The 19,600-nt window shown below is 43.8% G+C and overlaps 1 protein-coding gene across 2 annotated transcripts in view; it reads right to left on the bottom strand.

The window, feature by feature from the left end:
* The window catches only part of GALNT10 (polypeptide N-acetylgalactosaminyltransferase 10), a 214,493-nt gene that overhangs the window by 170,769 nt on the left and 24,124 nt on the right, over nt 1-19,600 (bottom strand). The window lies entirely within an intron of this gene.

Here is a 19,600-nt window from a genome sequence, read left to right as displayed (position 1 = left end):
AGCCCCTCTCTCATCCCCAACCTCACTGTGCAGCCCCTCAAGGCCAAGCCTCCATCAGACAAGCCACACCTCTGCAGGACACTCTGCCTGGAATCCACTCCTTCCCCACTCTAACCTGGTGAATTCATCCTTCGATATTTGCTTCAAGGGCGCATCTCCCAAGCAGGTTTCCCTGGACCCTGCAGAACGAAAACAAACCTGGGTTCGGTACCTGCTGTGTGCTCCCACTGCACCTTTGACGTGGCCCCTGAAAGCGCTTCTGTCACCTGTGGCCATTACAGCACTGTCTCCCAGCTAGGCTGTGAAGCCACACAGGAGGGCCCTATCTGGCCCGGATCCCCACAGCTAGCGTGGTATCAGAAGCCTGCTAGGTGCGCAACACCACTGAGCACTGGGGTGGCCCTCCAAAGAGCCCCAGTCTCATCCCAGTGTTGCCACTAACCCGCCGGGTAACCCCAGCTGAGGCTTCCAGCCCTTGGGGTCCGTAGGAGACCACAACCTGTGCCCTGCTAGTGTCGCCAGCGGCACACCCACCTCGCCCTGCAGACATAGGGTGGAGAGGTCATTTCGTTCTGCTGAGTTTCCTGAGCACAGAAATCTTGCAGAGCAGCCAGACTTTGGAGCCCTTCATTTATTATTCATTTATTTCCTTGTAAGACCACTGCTGCTGCACTCAAAGGACATGGCCCCGGCACAGACCTCCCCCTCTGCAAGCGAGCACCGATTCAACCCAGCCACAGCAAATCTTGTCTGAAGGTCTCCAATCATGGACAGCCAAATTAGCCCAGGATGCAAAGAGGCAATCTGGAGTCGAGACGTCCTCTTTCCCATCAACCACACTCTCTAAACATCCCAAGCATGTTTGCATTTATCACTGCCTTTTTAAAAAAATCTTATTTTCCTAACAATCCTCTGAGGGACAAAGCTCAGGGTTTATTATTCATTTTCCAGATAAGGAGACTGAGGCTCAGGAAGGCAGAGGACCTTGTCCCAGGTCGGAGAGCTCCTAAGTGACAGAGCTGATGAGAACCAGGGGACAACCGGTTCCCTAGCCCCCACCCTGTTACACCGTATCCTCCCTTCTAGATGCTAAAGGTATTTTTAAGAATGATTATAAAATCTTGAACATATCTGTAAATTAATTTTTATTCCCCAAGACAAACGAGTTTGAAAAGCAGGAAGAAAAGCATGAAACAAAGGGGAAGCTACTCCACACCTTCCGAAGTCAAGCGTCAGTCTGTTACAAGTCCTAGCACTCAGGCCACAAGGCAATCCTGTCTCATCTTCAAGCACACCAGCTCTCGGTGGCCTCAGAGCCCCTGTACTTGCCATTCCTTCTGTCTGGACACTCTTGCCCTGATCATTCTTTGCCTTCAGGTCACAGCCTGACCATTATCTCTTCACAGAGACTTTCTGAACTCCCTCCCCGACCCTCTTACACCAGCCTCTTCATTTCTGGATGGCGCTCACCATCCCTGTCTTATTCATGTCTTTTCTCATCTGTTTCTTCCACTAGAAGTAAGCTTCCTGAAGGCAGGGTCTGGTTTTCTCACCAGCATACCCATTCCACAGAACTATGCCTAGCACGTATCAGGCACTTAATAATAAATACGATGAATAAATAAATAAAGCTTATTTGCATTTGACCATTGTCAAAGCCCACAGCAACCCATTTATAGTAACCAAATCATATCTATTAGCCAAATGACCTTACAATAATCAAATAAATGTAGGACAGATAACAGCCTTCCATTTTTATTAAGGATGAAAATAAGGGGCCTAGAGAAATGAAGGGGCTTGCCTGAAGCCACAAAGCAATCAGAGATGGGGCTGGGCCTTGAGTTCACTCATGATTTGGCTTTCTAATACTGTCAAATTTTAGAAAACTCTGCTTAAAGTAGTTTTCCTTCAGTTTCTTCCCATTGCCTTGAAGATTCTCATAGGTCACTGTGTTGTGCGCTGAGCCCTCTGGCTCGCCCGAAGAGGGCAGGGGGTGCCCATGTCTGCAGCATTTCTTTGGGCTGACATACTGCCAGGAATGTGAATTAACAGAGTCTCTGGGGTAAAGCTAATCCACAACCCGATGTACCCAGGATCTTGTGCAGAAAAGCTGAGGGCCACAAAACTCAGGTTTTCTAGGATTCAGTAAAGGCAACCACGCAATTGTTAAAGGACTCATCTGTATCCCAGAGAGCCAAAAAGGTTACAAAAGGAAACATGCCAGAAATAAGGCTCCTACCAAACCCATGACCTAGAAACCATGGACATGACCTTGACACAATGCACCAAGATGCTGCCCCACAATGACCTCATGCCTCCCCAGGAGGGGGCTTCACTCTCATTTTAATATACTCATGATAAAATATTAAACCAAAAATGAAATGAATCAAAACACAAACTTCACAGCTAATAAGAAAGGGAAAGTCATCTCTCCCCATCCCCATTCCAAACACTGGAAAAGCTAAAGCTGTTCAATTTCAAAGTCGCCTAAGCTGGCAGTCTTCTGACTTCTGAATTCAATGAACTTGAAGAGATTCCCCCTCGACCCCCTTCAAAAGCTGTTGGGAAGAGACAGTGTTGTCAGCTTTGTGTTCTGTTCAAGGGACTACATTCAAAACAACAAAGAAGACAACGTACTGACTGCTATCATTTCATAAAATAAAGGCTATATAAGGACATATTTCAAAAAATAAAGTACATATGATACTGAGTTGGAAAGACATCCACTCAGGATCAGTATCCCACTGAGCTTTTTGACAAAACTCATTGCTCTCCCCTCCTTTTCTCTTCATTTTACCTTGGACAGGTGAGCAATTCAACACCTGGAACAGGTCTGTGGACCAGTGAGTGGGAAGCACAGGTCCGGCCCAGCGCCTTCATCTATAAATAAGGACAAGACGACCCCGAGCTCCACGAGGCTGGTTAGCGGCGGACCCTCAGGAGCCCCGGCCTCACCTGGTCTGGGACCACACGTGCGTCAGAGAGATGTCACGTGAGCCTGACTTCCCTTTAGTCAGCAGATGTTGCATCTATTCTTCCCAGGCTACACCGAACTCCGGGGATGGTCTAGGTTGCAGAAAGAGTGAGAACCACAATTTGGATTAACTTCAGTCACTGAACTTTGGTTTAGTCTGGCAGCAGCTCCTAAGCAGTGCCGAGGAGGCACACAGTGGGATGAGACGTAGGGGGCATGTGCCACAGCTCCCCAGGGCCTTGTGTCTTCTCGGAGGGATCCACACAGCCCCATGAAGACGTCTGCAGGTCTGCGAGGCACGGAATTGTGAATTTGTTACCTATTACATTTCTAGCCTCTTTGATCCTAGGAAGCAACTTCTAAGACTGTAAACCTGCATCACAGCAAGCTAGACACAGAGGCCTAAGGTCTGTGCCCTACGCTGCAAGGCCTAGGGAATTTTCTATCTATGTCCACTCAGGACTTCAATAGGCAGATCCAGTCCTGATCTCCACATTCCCAAACAAACTCCTTAAGGAAAAGAACCAAGGTTTTATGTTAAACTCACAATTCCCCAAGTTCTCTGACACAGTGAACCACACGATACTCAACTGGACTAAAAAGAGGGCTGAGACAGGTGTCTCCCCATCTCAGCAGGGGGTGCCCACCTGGGCTGTCGCAGGGACACACAGTTTTGTGTACACAGGATTACAGTATTTAGGCCCTGGGTAGTTCACACCCAACAGAGTCTACTCAGCAGGTGAGGAACTTATCCTTTGAATGGGGAAAGGCTAACAATGTAAACATGGCCTTTTCTCCACTGGACTGTGGGTTCCTTGAGGGTGGGACCCCTGCTTTGTCCATCTTTGCATCCTCCAAATATGTCTGGCATGAAGAATGACAGAGTAGGGGCTCCATTGAAGGGTGCTGGGCTAAAACTGAGTTATTGCAAAGTTCTGCTTCCTCTGTGTATTCTGACAAACCCTGTCATGTTCTTTGCGTGCCAGGCACTGTGCTAGAAAAACAGGGATAAAAGGGGGCATAAGGCTGTCCCAGTCCCTGATCTCAAAGAACTTGTGTTTTTAGCAGGGGGGTAGATTTTAATCCAACATGAATACAAATAATCATATAGCTTTAATTTAATAGATAATAATCTAAAGGAAAGAGAGATAGACTGTGGAATACAGACATTTTAACAGTATTGCAACAAAACCTCAGCTCTGTTGGCACAGATGATTTAGTAAAAGGAGAAGATGTAAAGCCCAAGGGCTCATTAAGTGGTTGTAACATCACAGTGTACAGATCACCAATGCAGGAAAAGTAAACACCTTCTTCCCCTGGTTCTCTAGTGTTTACCAAAGGAAATAAAAACTAACACGAGTGCAATCAATCCCACAGAAGAAACAATCTTTAAAAGCACAACATAAAAAGTTGGAGGCCCTGCTTCCATCTCCAGTAGTATGGTGGACTGGATACCCCAAAGAACCACTAGCTGAAAGCAACTACAAAGGGAGAATAAAGACCAACAACAAAAACAAAATCACGTATTTTAAATCAATTGATAAACTTGCAAGAAAGCCTGCCCCCCCAAAAAATCAGAAATGAAAACAGAAACCCAGATGTAAGTGGACACCTGAGACCAGCTTTTTTTTTTTTTTGTCTGAGAGTATTTACAAAACCAGATTAATACAAGCATTGATTCTCGTACCATCTTAGAATACGGGACATAGAGGACAAAGCCAAAGTCCATACAGGGTGGGGAGTTTGAAAGGCGTCTACTCTACACCAGCACACATAGATAGCTGGGACTCCCTACATCCTTCATGTAAGAATCAGCTAGAAATAGGGGTGCCTGGGTGGCTCAGCGGATTGAAGCCTTTGCCTTCAGCTCAGGTCATGGTCTCAGGGTCCTGGGATCGAGCCCCACATCGGGCTCTCTGCTCAACAGGGAGCCTGCTTCCTCCTCTCTCTCTGCCTGCTGCTCTGCCTACTTGTGATCTCTGTCAAACAAATAAATAAAATCTTAAAGAAAAAAAAAAAAAAGAATCAGCTAGAAATAAACCCAGCACACCAGAAAACTAGCTTAACTTTTGAAAATGAGTAAACTAGGTGGGAGGGAATCTCTCCTGAGAATTTGCTACCTCAAGCCAGCTTATACAGGTTAGTGTAATAATCAGAATACCCAGGCATCTGAAAAATGTGAAGCTGAGAATTTAGTATAAAGACACCCCCTGGATATATAGCAGAACCAAATGCCAATCTTTTCCAGCAGAACATACCTTCATCAGGCCTCAAAGAACCCCTAAAGAAAAAAGTGTCAAGAAATGTAAGTAAAACCAAACAAATATACACAGCATCCTTCTAAAGAATGAATGGGTCAACCAGGAAATTAAAGAAGAATTGAAAAAATCTATGGAAACAAATGATAATGAAAATACAACGGTTCAGAATCTGTGGGACACAACAAAGGCAGTCCTGAGAGGAAAATATATAACGGTACAAGCCTTTCTCAAGAAACAAGAAAGGTCTCAGGTACACAACCTAACCCTACACCTAAAGGAGCTGGAGAAAGAACAAGAAAGAAACCCTAAACCCAGCAGGAGAAGAGAAATCATAAAGATCAGAGCAGAAATCAATGAAATAGAAACCAAAAAAAACAATAGAACAAATCAACGAAACTAGGAGCTGGTTCTTTGAAAGAATTAATAAGATTGATAAACCCCTGGCCAGACTTATCAAAAAGAAAAGAGAAAGGACCCAAATAAATAAAATCATGAATGAAAGAGGAGAGATCAGAACGAACACCAAAGAAATACAGACAATTATAAGAACATACTATGAGCAACTCTACGCCAACAAATTTGACAATCTGGAAGAAATGGATGCATTCCTAGAGACATATAAACTACCACAACTGAACCAGGAAGAAATGGAAAGCCTGAACAGACCCATAACCAGTAAGGAGATTGAAACAGTCATCAAAAATCTCCAAACAAACAAAAGCCCAGGGCCAGATGGCTTCCCGGGGGAATTCTACCAAACATTTAAAGAAGAACTAATTCCTATTCTCCTGAAACTGTTCCAAAAAATAGAAATAGAAGGAAAACTTCCAAACTCATTTTATGAGGCCAGCATCACCTTGATCCCAAAACCAGACAAGGATCCCATCAAAAAAGAGAACTACAGACCAATATCCTTGATGAACACAGATGCAAAAATTCTCGCCAAAATACTAGCCAATAGGATTCAACAGTACATTAAAAGGATTATTCACCACGACCAAGTGGGATTTATTCCAGGGCTGCAAGGTTGGTTCAACATCCGCAAATCAATCAATGTGATACAACACATTAATAAAAGAAAGAACAAGAATCATATGATACTCTCCATAGATGCTGAAAAAAACATTTGACAAAGTACAGCATCCCTTCCTGATCAAAACTCTTTAAAGTGTAGGGATAGACGGCACATACCTCAATATTATCAAAGCCATCTATGAAAAACCCACCGCAAATATCATTCTCAATGGAGAAAAACTGAAAGCTTTTCCGCTAAGGTCAGGAACACGGCAGGGATGTCCGTTATCACCACTGCTATTCTACATAGTACTAGAAGTCCTAGCCTCAGCAATCAGACAACAAAAGGAAATTAAAGGCATCCAAATCGGCAAAGAAGAAGTCAAACTATCACTCTTTGCAGATGATATGATACTATATGTGGAAAACCCAAAAGACTCCACTCCAAAACTGCTAGAACTTGTACAGGAATTCAGTAAAGTGTCAGGATATAAAATCAATGCACAGAAATCAGTTGCATTTTTCTACACCAACAACAAGACAGAAGAAAGAGAAATTAAGGAATCAATCCCATTTACAATTGCACCCAAAAGTATAAGATACCTGGGAATAAACCTAACCAAAGAGGCCAAGAATCTATACTCAGAAAACTATAAAGTACTCATAGAAGAAATTGAGGAAGACACAAAGAAATGGAAAAATGTTCCATGCTCCTGGATTGGAAGAATAAATAAATATCGTGAAAATGTCTATGCTACCTAAAGCAATCTACACATTTAATGCAATCCCTATAAAGTACCATCCATTTTTTTCAAAGAAATGGAACAAATAATCCTAAAATTTATATGGAACCAGAAAAGACCTCAAATAGCCAAAGGAATATTGAAAAAGAAAGCCAAAGTTGGTGGCATCACAATTCCGGACTTCAAGCTCTATTACAAAGCTGTCATCATCAAGACAGCATGGTACTGGCACAAAAACAGACACATAGATCAATGGAACAGAATAGAGAGCCCAGAAATAGACCCTCAACTCTATGGTCAACTCATCTTCGACAAAGCAGGAAAGAATGTCCAATGGAAAAAAGACAGCCTCTTCAATAAATGGTGTTGGGAAAATTGGACAGCCACATGCAGAAAAATGAAATTGGATCATTTCCTTACACCACACACGAAAATAGACTCAAAATGGATGAAGGATCTCAATGTGAGAAAGGAATCCATCAAAATCCTTGAGGAGAACACAGGCAGCAACCTCTTCGACCTCAGCCGCAGCAACATCTTCCTAGGAACATCACCAAAGGCAAGGGAAGCAAGGGCAAAAATGAACTATTGGGATTTTATCAAGATCAAAAGCTTTTGCACAGCAAAGGAAACAGTGAACAAAACCAAAAGACAACTGACAGAATGGGAGAAGATATTTGCAAATGACATATCAGATAAAGGGCTAGTGTCCAAAATCTATAAAGAACTTAGCAAACTCAACACCCAAAGAACAAATAATCCAATCAAGAAATGGGCAGAGGACATGAACAGACATTTCTGCAAAGAAGACATCCAGATGGCCAACAGACACATGAAAAAGTGCTCCATATCACTCAGCATCAGGGAAATACAAATCAAAACCACAATGAGATATCACCTCACACCAGTCAGAATGGCTAAAATTAACAAGTCAGGAAATGACAGATGCTGGCGAGGATGCGGAGAAAGGGGAACCCTCCTACACTGTTGGTGGGAATGCAAGCTGGTGCAACCACTCTGGAAAATGGCATGGAGGTTCCTCAAAATGTTGAAAATAGAACTACCCTATGACCCTGCAATTGCACTGCTGGGTATTTACCCTAAAGATACAAACGTAGTGATCCGAAGGGGCACGTGCACCCGAATGTTTATAGCAGCAATGTCGACAATAGCCAAACTATGGAAAGAACCTAGATGTCCATCAACAGACGAATGGATAAAGAAGATGTGGTATATATACACAATGGAATACTATGCAGCCATCAAAAGAAATGAAATCTTGCCATTTGCGACAACGTGGATGGAACTAGAGGGTATCATGCTTAGCGAAATAAGTCAATCGGAGAAAGACAACTATCATATGATCTCCCTGATATGAGGGAGAGGAGATGCAACATGGGGGGTTAAGGGGGTGGGAGAAGAATAAATGTAACAAGATGGGATTGGGAGGGAGACAAACCATAAGTGACTCTTAATCTCACAAAACAAACTGAGGGTTGATGGGGGGAGGGGGCTTGGGCGAGGGGCGGTGGAGTTATGGATATTGGGGAGGGTATGTGCTATGGTGAGTGCTGTGAAGTGTGTAAACCTGGCGATTCGCAGACCTGTACCCCTGGGGATAAAAATAGATGTTTATAAAAATAAAATTTGAAACAACAGAAAAAACAAAACAAATATACAAAATATATAAAGAAAAAAGGAACCAGAAAAGCAGTGAGAAAAAAAAGAAAAAAAAAAAGAAAAAAAAACAGCAAAAGGACCCACAAAAAAACCTTAAATTACCAGACATGGGATGTGTTTAATTTTGCTCTCATAAATAAAAAGATTTTAAAATATGAAAAATAATGGGACTATTAAAAAGAATGAGTAGATTTTAAAAAGATCAAAATATAACATAGCTTTTACAACTATAATAATAAGAAGAAAAAAAATCCAAGCTCTATGGGAGGGTATAACAGTACCTAACTTGATCTCAAATAAAACTGATGAACTGGAGGGGTGCCTCAGTGGCTTAGTGGGTTAAAGCCTCTGCCTTCGGCTCAGGTCATGATCCCGGAATCCCAGGATCGAGTCCCACATCAGGCTCCCAGCTCCATGGGAAGTCTGCTTCTCCCTCTGACCTTCTCCTAGCTCATGCTCTCTCTCACTGTCTCTCTCTCAAATAAATAAATAAAATCTTAAAAAAAATTAAAAAAAATAAAACCACAGTGAGATACCAGCACACACCAATTAGAATGGCTAAAATTGAAAAGACTGATCATACTAAATGTTGATGGTACTGAGGAAGGAAGTGAAACTCTCATACACTGATGCTGGGAACGAGAATGGTACCACCACAGTTTTTAAAGTTAAATATACACCTAACATACAATCCAGCCATTCCATTCCTATGTATTTGCCCAAGAGAAATTCAAGCATATGCCCACAAAAGACCTGTATGTTAAAACTCACAAAAACTTTGCACTAGCCCTAGACTGGAAACGGCCCAAATATCTACCAAAAGGTAAATGGATAAACAGACAGTGGTATACCCATACAAAAGAATACTACTGGTTAAAGGAATAAACTACTGATAATATTACAGCAAGAATGAATCTCAAGTTATTCGAGCTCCATGCAAGAAGCTAGATTTTAAAAAGGGTACACACTATAATGACTCCATTTGTGTAAAATTCTAGAAAATACAAACTGGTCTACCGTGACAGAAAACAGAGCAGAGGTTGTCTGGGGAATGGAGGAGGGCAGGAGGGACAGAGAGAGGGGTTATAAATACAATGGCACACAAGGAAATGTTGGCAGAAGACAGGTATGGTCCTTATCTTGATGTGATGGTCTCACAGGTATACACACATGTCAGAAGTTACCAAATTACATATACACTTTAAACATGTGCAATTTACTAGACACCAACTGTACCTCAATAAAGCTGTCTTTAAAAATCTACATTATAGTGAAGCTGCAGAACAGAACCTCAAAAACAGATGAAATCTTTTTTTTTTTTTGGTAAAATCTTAAAAGTAGCCAGAGAAAAGTCAGATTTAGTATAAAAGAAAAATCATTACATTACCCCTGACTTCTCAACAGTTATATTAAATCCAGACGGCAGCAGAATAATGCATTGAATATATGAAGGTAAAAACTGTCAAACTGGAATTGTATACCCAGCAAGAACTTGAGCAAAATAAAGATATTCTCAAGCAAAACCTAGAGTTTGCTATTAAGAAACCCTCAAAGGAATTTAAAAGGATATGCTTCAGGCAGATGGAAAGTGATTCCATTTGGAAGGCCTACATAAAATAGTAAGAATACAGTCTTAAGGAATTAAAAATGATAACGAAACATAAAGAATACAGTCACTGATATTGTAATAGCGATGTAAGGGGACGGATGGGAGCCACACTTGTGGTTATATACAGCATAATACATAAACTTGTCAAATCACTAAGTCGTACACCTGCAAGTAACATAACATCGTGTCTCACCTATACCCAAGAATAAGAACTAGAATACATGACAAAAGTAGCGTGTTAAATCAGGAGAGGGGGTGATCAAAGGTCAGGTGTTCACTAAGTTCCCTGCATTGGCTGGGAGGAGGGTAAGCATACTGACTAATTTTAGACTCAAGAATACATGTTAAAATTTCCTAGTTAACTATTCAAAGTAGAGAAACAGAATACTGAACTTTCATAGTAGAATATAGGGAAAAAGACAAAATGAGGGGGGAAAACCCCAAAAGAAGTCAAGGAAGGAGAGGGGGAAAAAAAACATAAAAAGGTGAGATAAAAAGAAATGCTTGAAGACGACAGAAATAAGCCTCCACTAAAAATGTGAACTTGCTGTAGACAGAGGCTGTATGATGCCATCCACAGGACCTTCGGAGCCTACCATGGCGCCTGGCACATATCACCAGCTTTGATAAAGATCACGCGACTTAGTTTGCTAAGTGAATAAATAAATACTTCACTGAATGGACAGTAGAATAAAACATATATTTGGTCTTTGCCCCAGGTTCCTGGCACTAATGTGCTAAAACCTTTGGAAGTTCCAAAGCTGGAGGAGTGCCCTTTGTCATTCCTAAGTTGTTGGGGCCTTTCTGAGCACACTAGAGTTTATGCTAATGAGGGGATTTAAGGTGGAGCCTCTGGCTAGTCTGAGGATGGGGCCCGGGACACCAGAAAGGCTGCCCACGCACCTCAGAAAGGGGGAGGGGGGAGGGAGCGCAGCAGATTAATTTTTATAAAAACACCTGAATAAAAAGATTTGATGAGCCTCTGGATTGGTAAACATAAAAGGAGAGTAGAGCGCCCCAGTTCCACCAGGACAGAAGCTCCTATGCTCAGGACCCTTCTGGACCTCACCCTACGTATCTCTTCCATCTGGTTGTACCCTTGTATCCTTTATAACATCCTTTATGATCAACTGGTCAACATAAGTAAACATTCCTCTGCGTTCTATGCGGTGCTCTAGCAAAATTAATCACACCTGAAGAGGAAGTGGTGGGAACCTCTGATTTATAGCTGGACATGTAATTGGCATTTGAAATGGGGGCAGTTTTATGGGACTAAGCCCTGAGCCTGTGGGATCTGGTGCTAACTCCAAGTTGATAGTGTCAGAATTGAGTTAAATTTGTAGGACACCCAGTCCGTGTCCACTGAGAACTGGAGAACTGCTTGTTGGTACTGGGAAAAAACCCACTGGGATGGTAAATGAATGAATCTGATTAGTTGAATGAATAAATGTAGGACTAATGCAAAACTTCATTTTGGCCAAAAGTTTCAACCTTCTCCAGGTACCACTTCATTTATCAGAATTAGCCAACAAATTACAGGCAGGACCAATTGAGTTGCTCTCTTCTCCCTGGCCACCATCTGAGAGCAATGAAGTATGAGAAATGCAGATGGACGAGAAAAGCAGCAGCAGAAAGTGATGGGGTCAAATTAGTCCCAGCTTACAGAAAAGTTGGTAGAATAAAAAATTATGGACAGAAGGTAGCTTCGAGTTTTGAATTATATTATTTATTCCCTCCTGTCCATTTCCATAGCTAATATCTTAGTTGAAGCCCTCTGGACCTACAGAAGGGGCCACAAGGTCCTCCACTGCCCTCGGTCCTTCTTCTATTGTCTTGTCCATCTAGAATTTATGTCATCATGGATACAGAACCATCAGGATATCACTCCCTCCCACCCTCCGGGCTTAGATGTTTCAGTGGGTCACAACTGTCTCTTGGAATCAAGTTCAAACCTTTTAGCCTGATTTTCAAGGTCCTTTGAGAGTTGATTTTCATTACCTTTTCTTGTAACTTTCCCTCTAAAGAATACTAGGCTTTAGTCAATAGATCCCATGACCCTTCCAACCTCTGCATCCTTGCTTATGCTCTTCCCTTCAAGTGTCATTGCCCTTCTGCCATCTTTGTTACTGAGGTTGTGAACATCCTCAAGGCCCAGCTCATATGTTAACTCCTCCATGGTGCTTTCTGGGCGCAGAGTTAAAAATAAATTTTTTTACTTCTTGTTCCATAACACTCTGTTTATAATTCTCCTATGATTCTCCACACACATCCTAGCTTATGCTTTACCTGGGAGGCAATTTGGCCTAAGGGTTAAGGACATGGACTTTAAAGTCAGACAGAAGTGGGATTGAATCCAGATTGCCATGTCCTAGCTGTATGAAGCTTCTCTAAGCCTCAGTTTCCTCATCTGCAAAATGGGGAAAATCTATACCAGAGGATCATTCTGAATATTAAATGAAATCATGCCAATCAAGCATATAGCATATACAAAAATTATATCAAAATATGTGCCTTATACCCTTCCATGGATATAAGTATATCCACATCTGATGATGTTTCTACCTTTCCTTCTATCTCCTCTAATACCCAATGTGGTACCCCCATGCAATGGTTTTCTCAAATTATGTAAAATAATTTCTAAACCACGAGGTAATATGTTATTAAATATGCTCCCATTCACGTTGGTACCATGTTTAGGTTCTACAGGATTCTTAAGATATATGGCATGTGTTCAATATTCAATGTCTTTGTTATCCCTGGAAACCCCCTATGTTCCAGATTTTACTAGACAATAATGACAACTTATTAGGAAAACAAAAAGGCACAGCCATCGACTAGGAGAATACACTCGCAAAACATGTATCAGACAAAAGACCTGTATTACAGAATATATTTTAAAAACTCTTAAAATTCAATAATAAGACAAACAACCCAATTAAAGGCTGGCAAGAAATTTTAACAGATACTTCACAAAGGATACAAAATAGCCAATAATCCCATGAGGAGATGCTCTTCATGAGAGCATCTAAATGCCATGTCAGAGGTATAAATATTTCACAGCCAGCAGAATAGCTAAAATTAAAGACTGATCATTCCAAGTGTCATCAAGGATGCTGAGCAACTATAACTCTCATATATTGATGGTGGGAGTTTGAAATGATACAACCCCTTTGGAAAACAATTAGGCAGTTTCTTTAAAAAGTAAACATACTGGGTGCCTGGGTGGCTCAGTGGGTTAAAGCCTCTGCCTTCGGCTCGGGTCATGATCTCAGGGTCCTGGGATCGAGCCCTGCGTCGGGCTCTCTGCTCAGAGGGGAGCCTGCTTCCTCCTCTCTCTCTCTCTCTGCCTCTCTGCCTACTTGTGATCTCTGTCAAATAAATAAATAAAATCTTAAAAAAAAAAAGTAAACATACGCCCACTATACCATCTAGCCAATACACTGTTTTCATAGGTATCTATCCAAGAAAAACAAAAAAACCCACATCCACACACAGACCTGTACACAAAATGTTCATAGCAGCCTTATTTGCAATAGCTAAAAGCTACAAACAACTCCAGCGTCCACCAACACATGAACGGATAAACAAAGGGCAGTATGGTAATGTAATGGGAAACTACTCAGCAATAAAAAGAAACAAGCTATCGATACACAGGACTTGGATGTATCTCAATTATCATCCTCTCAGTGAAAAAAGCAAAGAGGAACCCAAACTGTATGAGTCCTATACAATTTCTAGAAAACCCAAGCTCATCTTGGGAGACAAAGCAGGTCAGTGGCTGCGTGGAAAGACGCAAGGCTGGGTTACAGAAAGGCACAAAGAACCTTCCAGGATGATAGAAATGTTTATTAGGATTGTGATGGCCGGCTCACAGTTTTATACATATGTTAAAATTGATCAAGTTATATACTTTCAAAAGTATGCAATTTACTATACTTCAAATATACCTCAATGAAGTCTTATGGGGAAAATGTACTTAAAAACTTTTTTTTTTCCTTAAAAAAACAACAAAATGAAGCAAGCAGGATGTTCGCTGGCAAAGTAAGCAAAACCCAAAGTTGGTCTGCAGACTGCTCCTGAAAGCCTTGTCTCAGCACAAAGAGTGGGGGGGAGGCCAAGAGGCCGGAAGCTAGGCAGACAGGCCTCAAATCGCAGCAGGGAGTGCCATAAATGTGGCTTGGATATGACTGGCTTTTTGAGGTTGCCTTCGTGGCAAAGCTAATTTATTCAGTGCCCAAGTCTCTGGCGGTCCAATATTTCGAGCCTGAAACAGTTGTCAGGTTGCATTCCTGTGGCCTTTTTTCTTTTCCTGTGTGCATTTTGAGAGATTCTTGGGTGCCAGTGAAGGCTTCACTCAAAAGGCGAATTATAATGGGAGATTTCAGGCATGGCCGGAGGCCTCAAGACACAGAACCCTGGGGGAAAGGAGAAGCAGAGTTTTGCCTGGCTCTGGGCATAGATGTGCAAACTGAGTGAGCACAACCCCAGGGGGCGCCAATCACAGTGGCGCAAGTGGTGCACCTGAGTACAGGGAAGGGAAGGGAAGGGAAGTAAAGTGCCCCTGGGAGGCCGAATTCCCGGTTCCAGACCTCCCTCAACATAGTACTGAGTTCTCCCAGTGCCCCCATCACCAAACATTATTTTAAGAAAAAATCTCAAAAGTGAAACAGCAACGGAATGAAAGATGAAACCGCACTCTTCCCCTTGCTGTAGCCCTTGTCTGCCATTACCTTGGCTTCCAGGCATCCTGGTTTCCTCCTCTGCTGATTGGAGGGGTCAAAATGGCAGGCCATGGCCAAGACCCAGAGGGCACAGATGGCTTTATTTAGCTCGCACAATTTTTAAAACTCAGCAGAGTCCATATTAAAAAAAAAAAAAAAAAAAAAAATCAGGAATCTAACTTTTCTTAAAAAACCCAAAGACCTGGCCTGACTGGACCCACGTTCCCAAGCAACAGCTGGGGCTGAGGAAGGAACCCCTTCTTACTTGTCCAGAGAGCTGCTGCTCTGCCCTCCAGAGAACCCTTTGCGCCCCTAGGTCGCCCGCTTGGGCCTGTGGGCTTTGAGTCTGTTCTCAGATCAGTGAGAAGGGCACGTGGACTTCACCTAATCCAGACGACTCACCCAGGACACTGTGTGACAGGCCCCAAGATGGCCCCTACGTTAGAAAACACGTCTCTTGATGAGAAACTCATCCGCCCCCTTGGAGGACACTCAGGGGCAGGATTCCATTCGTTTACACCTTCGAGTGGCAGGTCTCTCCCATCCTCACATAAGGTTTCTGCTTTTCTTTCATGCTCTCTCCCCACCATTCCTATGTGCTTTAGACATTTACGGCCACTGGTTCTTCTGTGAAAACCCAACCCACCCAGTGTCTTTAGCCCTTCCCTTCAGACACATGTCCTCATCCCTTGGCATTCCAGCACTTTCCTCTGAGCATGCTCCACTTTCTCTCTGCCACATGTGGAGCTGGTGGAGTCTTCCTCCCCGTTTTGTCCTAGTGAGCAGGTCAAATTAACTATGAACACATGTTCCCACATGGCTTCTCTCTGGCAAGCTTTGAAGAGAGGCAACATCACCGAGTACTATAAGCAACAGTAAATATGTTCTGTCGGGTTTAGTCTCAACATCCTCATATGGATAAAAATAGACCTCATGGCATCAGGCAGGATAATTCTTACTCTCTACAAATCATTTCTGAACCAGAAAAATGAAACATCAGGGATTTCCCACACTTGGAAAAATGACCTAAGTCTTGGAGTAAGAGTAATTGTCTCAAATTTTAAAATAAGTACCCCATATTCTAAGGTTACATACCTTTTATGAACAGAAATTAAAAAAAAAAAAAGTAAAAATTCCCTAATTCAGACCTGAGGGTAGAACAAGGACAAAACCAAAACAAAACAAAAAATTCTCTCCTGTGCTTCCGTGGGTTTCTTGAAGATCAGCATTGTAGGAGTAGAAGAAATGTTGGGCCTTTATTTTGTCTTACAGAAGTTGTGTGTGTGTGTGTGTGTGTGTGTGTGTGTGTGTGTGAGAGAGAGAGAGAGAGAGAGAGAGAGAGAGAGACTGAGACCTTGCAGAAATCACTGTCTCTGCATCTCGCTTTCCGGTTTTGTGAAATGCATGGCTTGAATGAGATCACTGAGAGGTCCTCAGATCTGCATTAGAACCACTGGGGGTGCCCCTGCAGATTTCCTCACATACCCACAGAAATCCTGCATCTTGGAGAGTGAGATAGGGCCAGAAAGCTGGTATCTGACAAGTGCCCAGGTGACTCTGATCTCTCCAGACTTGTCATCTAGTGGTGAGATCCTAAGTCGTTCCTCCATTCCATTATCTGGCATGCACTCTGTGACAGGAGGGATGACAGGGCCACGGGGCTATGACAGGAAACAAGTCACACAGGCATAGTTCTCAAGGTATTCATGCAGGAATGCAGGTGGTAGGCAAGGAGAGGCTTCCAAGGAAATGGATGTGGACCCTGGGATGTGGTTGGGGCCATAACACCCACAAGCACAGAGCGCCACAGGAAGCCACCCAGACTGAGGAAGGCAGGGTGGTCGGAGAAGGTTTACTGGGGGAGGTGATGTCTCAGCAGAGCCCTGTAGCACACGGAGGACCTGGCCACGGAAAGCCCAGATTGGTAGCGTGCTCAAGGCCTGAAAACCAGGTAGAGAACATGTGTCTGCGAAGTGGATGGGCTCTGGCTAGATGCAAGGCGGCCAGAGGGAGAGCAGGAGATGGACACAGGAAAAGGTGGCAGGGACCAGGTCATGAGGGCCTAGACAGCTGCACCAAGAATTCTGCATTTTATCTTAAAGGCTCCAGGCAGCCATGTAAGGGTTCCATGCAAAGCAGGATAGGACACAACCAGACTTGTGTTCTAGAAAGATCACCTGGGCTGCTGTGTGCAGAAAACATTGCAAGAAGGAGGAAGCAGGAAGCAGAGGCTGGAACAAACAACACTTTCTTGGCTGTATGGGCTCAGTGCTAGAGGGAGCCAGCGGAGTGAGTGTCAGAACCGCTAGGGACTCTGACACTCAGGCTTGTGGCTTCTCATCCCAGGTCCCACTGGTATGATCATCTTCCCTTGTTGGAGGAGGAACCTGTACCCCACCCACATGCCCACCCACCTAATTCTCTCAGGCTCACAAAGGGGGATGAAACCTGCTAGTTGGTTGTAAGGTATCAAGGAACAAAAGCAAGGAATGGCTTCCCTCATGCCTGCCCCTTGGGAATATACATACCCGCACAATAACATCTTACTGGTGGCCAGCAGATGACAGTTTACAACACTTGTGATCACCATACTTTTTGGAGGCTCCGAGCACTTCCAGGGAGCCACTCCCATTTCAGAGAGCAGGTAACTGAGGCCCAGAGAGCTTGAGCACCTGGTGCGAGCTGACAGGAAGAGCGGCAAACAGGGCAGAGGCTGGGAATTCATTCCACGGCTCTTCCCTGCTATTGATCCTGGAGCCCGAGGGGACTGTAATTAATTAAAATGTCTCTCCTCAGCCCTAGAGACAGCGATCTGGAGAATTCAATGAAAATGATCTACCCAGTGTGGAAGTGTTTCATCTTGAAGTCCTGGGAGGGCTTCTAAAATGAGAGGGACTAGGGGGTGGGAAGGGGAAGAGGGTGCCAGCCTGTTAGCAAACGTCACCTGGGCTGAAAACTCCACTTGGAGGAGACTCGGGCCTCGAAGCTCTCGGGAGGAGGGAATAATCCTGCCCCGATGGACCAGGAGAGGCCTGGCTGGAGTAGGAAAGGGAGCCAGAGGAGGAGCCGGACAAATCCCATAGAACGCTTCCCTTTCTTCTCCCCGCACCCCCGATAGTGCTCTCTGGGGCGAGCCAGGTCAGTCACACAGTACACTTTACTTGTAGAGGGAAAACATGCTGTAAACACCACTATCACCAAAAAATTAATAGCAATTGTGAAGCCTTAACAGAGTGCCAGGCACAAGCCCTGTCTACACAGTCCCAGGATGAATCGCTAGAGCAAATCCATGCAGGTGATGACTATTATCTCCATTTCCCACAGGGGGAAACTAAGGCCCAGAAAGGTTAAGCATCTTGCTTAAGGTTCATTCACACAACTATGTCAAATGACATGGCCTTTTTTTTTTTCCTTTTTTGGGCAGGAAGAGGGGAGAGAGAGAAAGAGAGCATGTGCAAGCAAGTAGGGGGTGGTCAGTAAAGGGAGAGGGAGAGAGAGAATCTTAAACAGTTTCCATGCCAAGCACTCAGCCCGATACAGGGCTCAATCTCACAACCCTGAGAGCATGACCTGAGCTGAAACCAAGAATTGGATGCTTGACCGACTAAGCCACCCAGGTGCCCTAAATCTAGGCGTTTCTGATTGCCAAGCCTCTGTTCCGCTTGAGGAGGAGGTGGCGTCTGAGGGAGATGCCCCCTCCCCAGGTTGATTTTGATGACAGGGAAAGGAGGGATGAGCTCACTCTGTGTGTGGGGGGAACGTTCACTGATTTTCCTTCATTCAGAAAGCAAGCTGGAACTCCTGCCATCTCCTTTACTACCTGCTGTCCTGGGAGGAGAGAGAAGGGAACATACTTCCCAGCAGCCAGGGCTGGGGCAGTGCACAGATACCTACTCCATGGGAAGACGCAGCAGAACCTGGGGTTCCCATGGCAACAAGCACCCCAGTGAGCAGGGAGGGTGAGGCAATATCCTCATTTTCCACAAGGGGGGGGGCCTGACCTGCCGGAGGTCCCGGAACATACAAATTCTAGGATCCTCTAGCATTGCATCGCTGGGATGGAAAACAGGGCTTTAAGCTGAAGCCTTGTAGTTCACAAAAACTTGGAAGAATGGGAGTGGGGTCAGAGAGGTCCACCAGACAGACTGAGAGGGTAAAAGAGAGATCCGGTGAGACAACAGGAAGGAAATGGGGGCTGCTTCGCCTCAAGAAAGCTTAGGGGTGATCTGTTGGATCATTCTAGGTGTTCCACAGCAGCTGAAAAAATTGCCCAATAGGCCTCTAAGCACATGAGGAAAAAACGGGGACAGGAGGTAGAATGTTATGGGCTTATAATAAAAGCATGACCATCTGGGATTGGGCAGAAGGAAGAATTTCTCACTCATGAGCACGGAGAGGGGAATTTCTTTCTTCCATGTGTCAACAAAATCTAGAAGGGAAAAATCTGCCAGGGTCCACTCACAAGTAAAAAGCAGGTGCTTGGGACATACACATGAAAATAAAAATGCCAGCTGGAAGGCCTTCTAATGCAAATATCATGTTGTTATCCAAACTACCTGGGGCATAATTTAATAGGTAAGCCAGAATGATTAATGATT

Source organism: Lutra lutra, chromosome 5 (genome assembly GCF_902655055.1).
Source record: "Lutra lutra chromosome 5, mLutLut1.2, whole genome shotgun sequence".
Classification (NCBI taxonomy): domain Eukaryota; kingdom Metazoa; phylum Chordata; class Mammalia; order Carnivora; family Mustelidae; genus Lutra; species Lutra lutra.
Note: the sequence above shows the minus strand (reverse complement) of the source record. Positions and strands in the feature narration are given on the sequence as shown.